At 53.2% G+C, this 8,003-nt stretch overlaps 1 protein-coding gene across 1 annotated transcript in view; it reads left to right on the top strand.

Moving 5' to 3' along the window:
- The first annotated feature begins 1,030 nt into the window (after positions 1-1,030).
- Positions 1,031-8,003, top strand: part of RNF152 (ring finger protein 152) — a 68,312-nt gene continuing 61,339 nt past the window's right edge. The window contains exon 1 of the mRNA XM_052660606.1: positions 1,031-1,061. The gene's annotated coding sequence lies outside the window, so the exon portion shown is untranslated. The remainder of the gene's footprint in view (positions 1,062-8,003) is intronic.

The raw sequence follows: 8,003 nt of genomic DNA, 5'->3' as shown, positions 1-8,003 counted from the left end.
GGGAGGTGCCCCCGGAGTGCGCTTCTCCGAGCGCGGGCGGAGTCGGGCCGGCGGCCGAGGCGGGGAGCGGCGCGCCCGGCGGCTCCGCCGAGTCCTCGGATGCCCTCTGGAGCCCTGGTCCCGGGAGCTGGTCTCGGGCCCGCGCCGCGCGCCCCTGGGGTGCACGTGCGTGCGCGCGCGCCCCGGCTGCGCCCCGACCCCGCGCCCCCCGGGGATGCGCCCCTGGGGCGCCTTTGTCGAGAGCCTTGCCCGCCCCCTGAAGTTGTCCCTGCGGATCCGGCCCCTCCCGGGAGGAGAGGCGGCGGGGAAGGGCCAGATGTTAGGGGTCTTTTGTGCCGACCCCGCGCCCGGAGCGCTCGCTCTGGGAAGGGCAGCGGCAGGACAAAGGCGGCCGGACCCGCGGGCCGCTGCGCGGGAGGCGGCCGGCGCCCCTCCCGCCGAGGGTGGGCGTGGGGCGGGGAGCGCCGCCCGGGGTGGAGAGAGGAGAGACCCAGAGCAGCGGGACAGTGAGCTGGGGAGGCGGCGGACCCAGCGCGGGGCAGGATGCTCGCGGCCGCGGCGCTGGAGTGTCGGCCTGGGCGGGGGCGGCGCGCCCCGCGCCCCCGCGTACCCGGGTTTACCTAGGGCCTTTTGCTCGTGCTCCGCGATGCTGTCCTGCGCCTTCTCTTGTTTTTCTTTCCGATGGGTTATCGTTGCTAGTTGAGGCTCTACCCCCGGAGGATAACTTAGGGGCGGGGGAGACTGCAGAGGACCGGGGGGCGGTGGTCACTGATCCTATAAAGACAATTAGGACGCGCTTCGCCCCCTCGGCGGCCCAGCCCGCCACACCCCCGCCTCCTGCACCGGTCCGGTGCCCCGCTCCGCCGCTCTGCCCGGGAGGACGCTTGCGTTTCTTTGCTGCGCGGGTCTAACCCTTCCTGCGTGTATTTCACTGCAGGCTGAACAAAGCTCGGGCTCAGTTGTGATTCCTGCTCGTCAGCCTCTTGCCTCCCAAACGCGTGCCATTTCCACTTGATGTCATCACGCAGAAGGGGGTGAAAGGGCCTCGGGGACGGATGCAGGTAAACCCCGATAATCCGGGTAGGCGCCTGGGTGTCCCCGGGTCGTTTGGGTCAGCGGTGTCTGCAAGGGGCAGCTCGGATGGTTTCCGCGTCACACCATCCATTCCTGTCTGTGTGGAGGAGAGGGCACCGCCGAAACTCCTGGTCCAGAGAAAGAAATTGCAAATGACTTTAAACCTTCCTTTTGAAGAAGTCATTGAGGGCAGGCTGCCTTTGGAGTTGTATAAATTCCACCCGGTTCCCTTTAGGGCAATTTTGATGCAATCGGCGGTTGTATGGGAATGTGGGGTTTGAATGTGTCCGCTTTCCTATCGGTAGAAATTCATTTTGGCTTCAGCCTGTAAACGGACTGTCCTGCGTTGGAAAGGTATCGTTGTAAGGCTGATTATAAATTTGGCCAGTGCTCTGTTGGAGCATTGGTCACCTGTAGTAACCTTCTTATGAAACGCTATTGCTTCCCCCATCTCTTCTTTGTAATTCCGTTTGAACAGCAGGAGGGATGTGCCAGCAGTTAAGTTACTGGGAGGTGGGTGGGAGGGCTGTTGGGAGAGCAGAAAGAGAAGGGAAAATGGAGCTTCAGCGAAGTTTCCATTTATGTAGCCATGAACCATTAGGCCCTCAGTCTGCTTTTATCTTTAGGTTGTTGGTTCTTTTCCAAAAACTGTGGCCTGTTCTTTTCTTTCCAAGGATAGTTCTGTTTTGATGGCAACCTAACCAGACCTGGGGTTATCTTGATAAGGCTCTGTGAAAGCCTCACCTTCAGATGGCTCAGGACACGGTGGTGCGGGTATTGTGTCCTGGAGGGCAGAGTTGGGGCGTCCTTCGGGAGAAGCAGGGAAGAAGAATGGTTAGGAGTGGATCAAGATTTCTTCTGTAGGCGGAAGGGGTGGCGAGGACTGCAGTCCCCACGCGACATCAGTGGCACATTCTCTCTTCACCTTCCCCCCGCCCCCAAGTCCCTTAAAAAAAATAGAATTTAAAAGCTTCAAAGATCTGCTGTTGCCCTCCAGGGTAGTTCTGTTTGGAAAGGTGACTTCAAAAGGTGTCGGTGATGCTGGCATTTTTTCCTTCTACTCAGAGCATTCAGGTGTCTGGGAAAAGCAGGTGAGTTTCCACCCTGTCCCAGCTGACACAGAGACCTGCGCTTTGGAAAGGTCAGGGGTGTAATGGGGCTAGGGTAGAGGTATTTTGACAAGTGATTTTGATGTCAGCAATAATGCAGGGTGTGTGCCCAAGAGGAAAAGCCACGTGATGGGATAATAAGGACTGTAATAATGCAATAGAAACAAAGGGTGTGGCTTTTTTTTAATAGAAAAAATAAATACCTCACAACATAAAATTCCACGTGGGAAAAACGGCTGCCTGCACATGTAAACGCACGTCCAAGAACAGAGAGCCATGGCTCAGGGTTAGCTTTCATGCTGGTTTTCAACTGAGTCTGGTAATAATTCCTAATCAAGCATTACATTGATGTTTGACTTGTCCTTTTGAGCGCAGGCTCCCCACTCCCAGATGTGGGCAGTGGTGCATTTTCGTTTTTAGGTTGGAGGAGCCCTAGAGGTTACGAGACTGGCTTTGGCCTGCAGAGCCGAGTTCTTCCTACGTGTTCATTGACTTCATTTGGGAGATGTTTATCGAGTGCCTGATGGGTGCTGGGCTCGGTGACAGCTGTCAAGGGCCGGCCTGGGGTGGGGTGTGGAGCCGCAAAAGCGAACCACCTCCAGGGAGCTTCCGGGGGGACGCAGGGCTGCAGACCTGACTCGAGGCTCAGGGGATGCTAGCGACGGGGGGCCAGAGCGGGGTCCTGGGCCTCCGAGGAGGCGGCCCGTGCGGCCGTCCAGCCTCTGCCTGAGTGTGTCTTCACGAGGGCGCTCACTGCTTCGCGCGCGACTGGGCCTGTGGTGGGCAGGGGCCTTTTCCTCGCAGTGTTGCGGCCCGGCTGAATTCCGTGCGGACGGTTGAACCCCCGTGTTGGCGGCCACGCTGTTCTCATTGCTCGGTCTCTCAGAGGCTGATAGGTGCCAGTCTGCGCTGCTGGCACCCTTTACATTTCAGCGTGCTATCTGGGCCCTGCTGCACTTGAATTTTGAAGTGAATTCTGCTTTTCTATCTTAGAAAAGGGGGGGAAGGGGGACCTTGGCAGGCTTCAGTCGTTTTGAAGCAGTGAGGTATCAGCAAGACAGGTTGGGTCGCACGGCCGTGACGAGTGCCTTCCGGATCTCACGGCTGCACACGGCTCTCTCCGTCCCACGCTGCGTGTCCAGCACGCTCAGCAGCTGGGCCTGCTCTTGGCAGTCCCTCGAGGACCCAGCTTCGTGGGGGGTGATCCTGACGGGGGCCCAGATGAAAGGTCCCCGAGACAGGGCGGGGAGCCCTGGGGATCTCGCTCCCACCGGGAAGTGACTTGACGCTGCCTCAGCGGACTCGTCCTGTGACCCCGTTTAACCGTAACCGGCTGCTCCTTGCACTGAATAGGGGGAAACGGGGTCTAGGTGAGCGGCACCGACGACCTTCCACAAGTGGCCTCACGTGTTCCTACAGGGTCCAGGCTAGGGTGTTGAGAGTTACATGCGTGTGGATTGAATGAACAAAGGTATGTCTCTTAAAGAATCTGATCCTAGCCAAACCTGTTTTTACTAATGTGTTGATGTTCTGTTTGCTAGTAGGATTGCACCTTGGTCATCAAATACCAACGTGACAATTGTTTTATCTTTTTGCCTGTTTTGAGTCGTGGTTTATTCTGAAGTGATGGGCCAGGAGGTGTTCCCAAGGCTGGTTCCGGGAGGTTTCTGTGCTGAGCATTATGTAACAGAGAGGTGTAGCTCCCAGACTCCCTCTCTCTCGCCATCTGCCTCTTGTCTAAGCCTTCCTGAGCTTGTTTGGAGGAGCTGAGGGTCAAAAAAGAGCAAGAGTGGGCCTGAATGAATTCATCGGTTAGGATGTTTAGGGTTTGACAGGTCCCTTTAGCATAAGTCTGGGACTGAGTGAGATAGTGCTGCTTCTGGTCACTAATCACATGCTCGAGGTTGTCTTTACAGCCGGCTCTCCGTAGCTGTGCTGCTGTCCGTGAGCTGCAAAGAGTCGGACGTGACTGAACGAAAGCCACTCTGCAGACAAGTGGTGTGGTAAACTGGCCGCTGGCCCCTGAGTCACAGTGACCAGAGGACCTCGGTGTTGACTGAAAGTCCAGAGGCTGCTCTCCAGTCCAGCTCCCTTGAGGGACAAAGGAGCGCACCCACCAGGGCTTAGAAGTGGAGGTGAGCAGGTGAGAAACCCGTGGGAGATCGGTGCAGATTCACCCGAGACCCCCAGGACCCAGCAAAGGGCAAGGTGCAGAGTGAGCCGGGGGGAGTGAAGCCCTCGGGACCAGTCTGGAAAGGTCTCTGGGAAGCTCTGAAATACATGTCTCGATCATGTTTGGCCTGAGTGCCTACTGTTTTACTTTCACCGTGAAGTCGGCCATCCAGGTCGAAGATGCTGGTGGAGGGCGTGTGGCTTCTGGCACGGTGGGCCTCGATGTCGTGGAAGCTGGAAGGGAGGAGGTGCTGGGGTTCCAGACCCTTCTTCAGGGCTTTGGGAGCCACACCGCGTATTCCAGGATGAAATAAGTACTTGTTACACGGTTTAGGGTTTTCTTTTTCCAGTTGACTTACTGCCATTTTTAAGGACAGAGTCCTCCTCTGTAAATGGGACTTGCATTTCCTTTGGGTAGTTATTGAGGCCTGGGATTTCCTGGTGGAGCCCTGATGTGTCTGCTGCGGTCTTGGAGCACATTTTTTGTAGAGTTTTGTGTGTGTGTGTGTGTGTGTGTGTGTGTGTGTGTGTGTGTGTTAGGGGGGCAGTGCTGGGGGATGTCTGTGGTCTGCTGGGAGTGCAGGGGTGAGTGGAAAGGATGCCTTATTTTCCACTTGATTTATAAATCCCTGCATGGCTGAAGCTCATTGCAACATCCTGCGTGGTAAAGGTTTATTCTACCATCACATGGGCTTCCTGGGGGAGCAGCCTTCAGGCAAGGGAGGGGATGACCAGATGCAGATGGGCTGCTGGTGGGAGCGAAGTCATGATGGAATGGAATCTACAGACACCGTGTTCTGTGCTTGCCTTCTCTCTTTCTATGCCCCCATCCCCATCTTATTCCTACCTACCAAAGGAAATGTAACTTTTCTGCCTCACTTTCCGTTAGTAAATCCAGATAACCACACATCATGTACTCCTCACTGAGGTTCTATAGGAACTGATGAGATTTGGGTAAAAGCTTTGCGAGATACTGTGGAAATACATGCTGTGCAAATAGGGTCATTGGTGTTCTGCTGTTTAGCAGATGAACTGGGCGTCTTTACTGACAGTTCCCACATCTTCCTTGATTTCTCCCTCCTAGCTGAGAACTCTCACGCCTGGCTTTCCCACCCCCAACTTCCTGTCCAACTTTGACTGTCGCTCTGCCTGGCTTGAAAACACCACATTAGCTGGAGTGGTTAGCCTACTAGTCCCCCAAATGCTTTCCATAGCCTATTTCTTAATTCTGGAATATTCTGTGGCCTGCAACGTCCTCTCCCACATGATACCCCATCATTAAAGGTGACTCAGCTCTTAACTCCCCTAAAAGGTTTAACGCCATCATTTCAGTTCACAGTGGTCCTTGACTCCTACAGTGCCCTTTGGCAAAATGGCCTGTCTCTCATTTCACTCAGTATTGCCTCATTCATTTTACAGAGGGCGCTTGTCACAATTGCCCTGTACCATCACCTAAGATTGAAGTGTCTTTTTCTTTCTGTTTAATTGCAGAGAACAGAGGCCCACTCAAGCTAGTTTGTATAACGGGAGATGTGTTGAAAAGATGTCCCAGGATGCCTTTTGTCATCAGACCACATATCACAAGTCATTGCTCAGCTGGGGGAGAGGGTTAGGGCACAGTTCTTTCCAAGGGGTCTGCGGGCTGGCAGGCAGAGAGACTGAGACAGCAGAATTTCAGTTCTCTTATAATTTCCTTGAACATGAAGAGTAGATGAAGTTTGACCCTATTTTGTATTGCCCACCATGTTTGCAGAAAGTAAGGGCTCAATAAATATTAAATCATTGATAGCAGAGAAATGACTTTGACTTATTGGGATAAAGGAATTATAGATGCTTTGGCCTGTAGAATTAAAGGAAGTTAAGAAGAGGGAAACTAATTTTTAAGAGCTTCCCCAGCTTGCATTAATAATGAGTAAGTGTTGAATTGGATTAGAGCTGCCAGCTGCAGTGTGTGCGTCCCAGTGGTCGGGAGGCGAACATTCTCACAGAGAGTCATCATTCTAACAAAACGAATCGTCATTGGTGGCCTGTTTTCAACGTGAGTTGGCCTGTTTCTTCCAAAACAACAATAAAACAAACCGAAACACCCTCTTCTTTGGTGACGTACAGTCATAAGCATTAGAACTCGACACCCTCGCAGGCTGGCCCACAGTCTCAACGAGCCTGAGTCTGAGTTTGACATGAGTGGGTGGCCCTTGCCCACAGCTGGCTACTCACCTGGCTCCTAGCTCACTTGTGGCCATAACTGCCTTTGGGAGCGGCATCTGGCTTCCCTCACCTCTTTAGGTTTTGGAATACTCATTCACGTGAGAGGAATGCTTGATCATTATGGATTATGTTATTGTGAAAGAGGAAATGTGTTCAGCTGCTTGGAGGAAATGGCCAGGAATACATTAACGTTAACATGGTGTTCTCCGTGTGACGGGTAATGAATGGAAGGGAGACAAATGTCTCAAAACCGAAGTGCTTAGTGTGACATTCTTCTGCAGTTGTGCTCTCTGTAGGTGTGCAGATTGCTTCCTTTGAGGTGAAATGAGATTGAAAGTGGTTGGCGATCGTGAGGATAGATCTCGGTACTGTGTATAGAGGATTTCCCCTTTGTTGTATGAGCCATGAGGATAACCATCATTCTAAGTGAGTGACAGCTGACTCAGCCATGCAGCAGGGAGCCCTCGGGGACTGGGGGAGTGCCTGTCCATCTCCTCCTGTTCCGTCACACTCCCCCTTGAGAAGCTTCTGGTAGAGGTCCTTCTAGTCACCTGTGGTGGGGGGTAAAGTAGCCTTGGAAACACTGAGCATCAGTACCTGGAACCTTATGTTAGGTGTGGTCCTGTTTATTACATTCACCCGAATGCTGAGTGTCTGCTGCTTGCCCGGCACGGTGCTGCTCTTCTAACTGAGACCCTCGCCTCAGCTGCATGAACGAGCTTCACTCGCCTCAGCTGCATGAACGAGCTTCACTCATAACTGGCTTGGTTTTCTGCCTTTTTTTTTTCTCCTTGCAGTGGAAAAACTAAAAGTGGAGAGAATAAAAGAAACGTATCTGGTACTCTCCCCTCAGTTCTTGGTCTGTTACTACATATATATATGTGTATACCCACCTTCAGTTCAGTTCAGTTCAGTCGCTCAGTCGTGTCCGACTCATTGCGACCCCATGAATCGCAGCACACCAGGCCTCCCTGTCCATCACCAACTCCCAGAGTTCACTCAGACTCACGTCCATTGAGTCAGTGATGCCATCTAGCCATCTCATCCTCGGTCATCCCCTTCTCCTCCTGCCCCCAATCCCTGCCAGCATCAAAGTCTTTTCCAATGAGTCAACTCTTCGCATGAGGTGGCCAACGTACTGGAGCTTCAGCTTTAGCATCATTCCTTCCAAAGAAATCCCAGGACTGATCTCCTTCAGAATGGACTGGTTGGATCTCCTTGCAGTCCAAGGGACTCTCAAGAGTCTTCTCCAACACCACAGTTCCAAAGCATCAATTCTTCGGCTCTCAGCCTTCTTCACAGTCCAACTCTCACATCCATACATGACCACAGGAAAAGCCATAGCCTTGACTAGATGGACCTTTGTTGGTAAAGTAATGTCGCTCTGCTTTTAAATATGCTATCTAGGTTAGTCATAACTTTTCTTCCAAGGAGTAAGTG

Source organism: Budorcas taxicolor, chromosome 22 (genome assembly GCF_023091745.1).
Source record: "Budorcas taxicolor isolate Tak-1 chromosome 22, Takin1.1, whole genome shotgun sequence".
In the NCBI taxonomy this organism is placed as follows: Eukaryota; Metazoa; Chordata; class Mammalia; order Artiodactyla; family Bovidae; genus Budorcas; species Budorcas taxicolor.
This window is presented reverse-complemented; position numbering and strand designations above follow the sequence as displayed.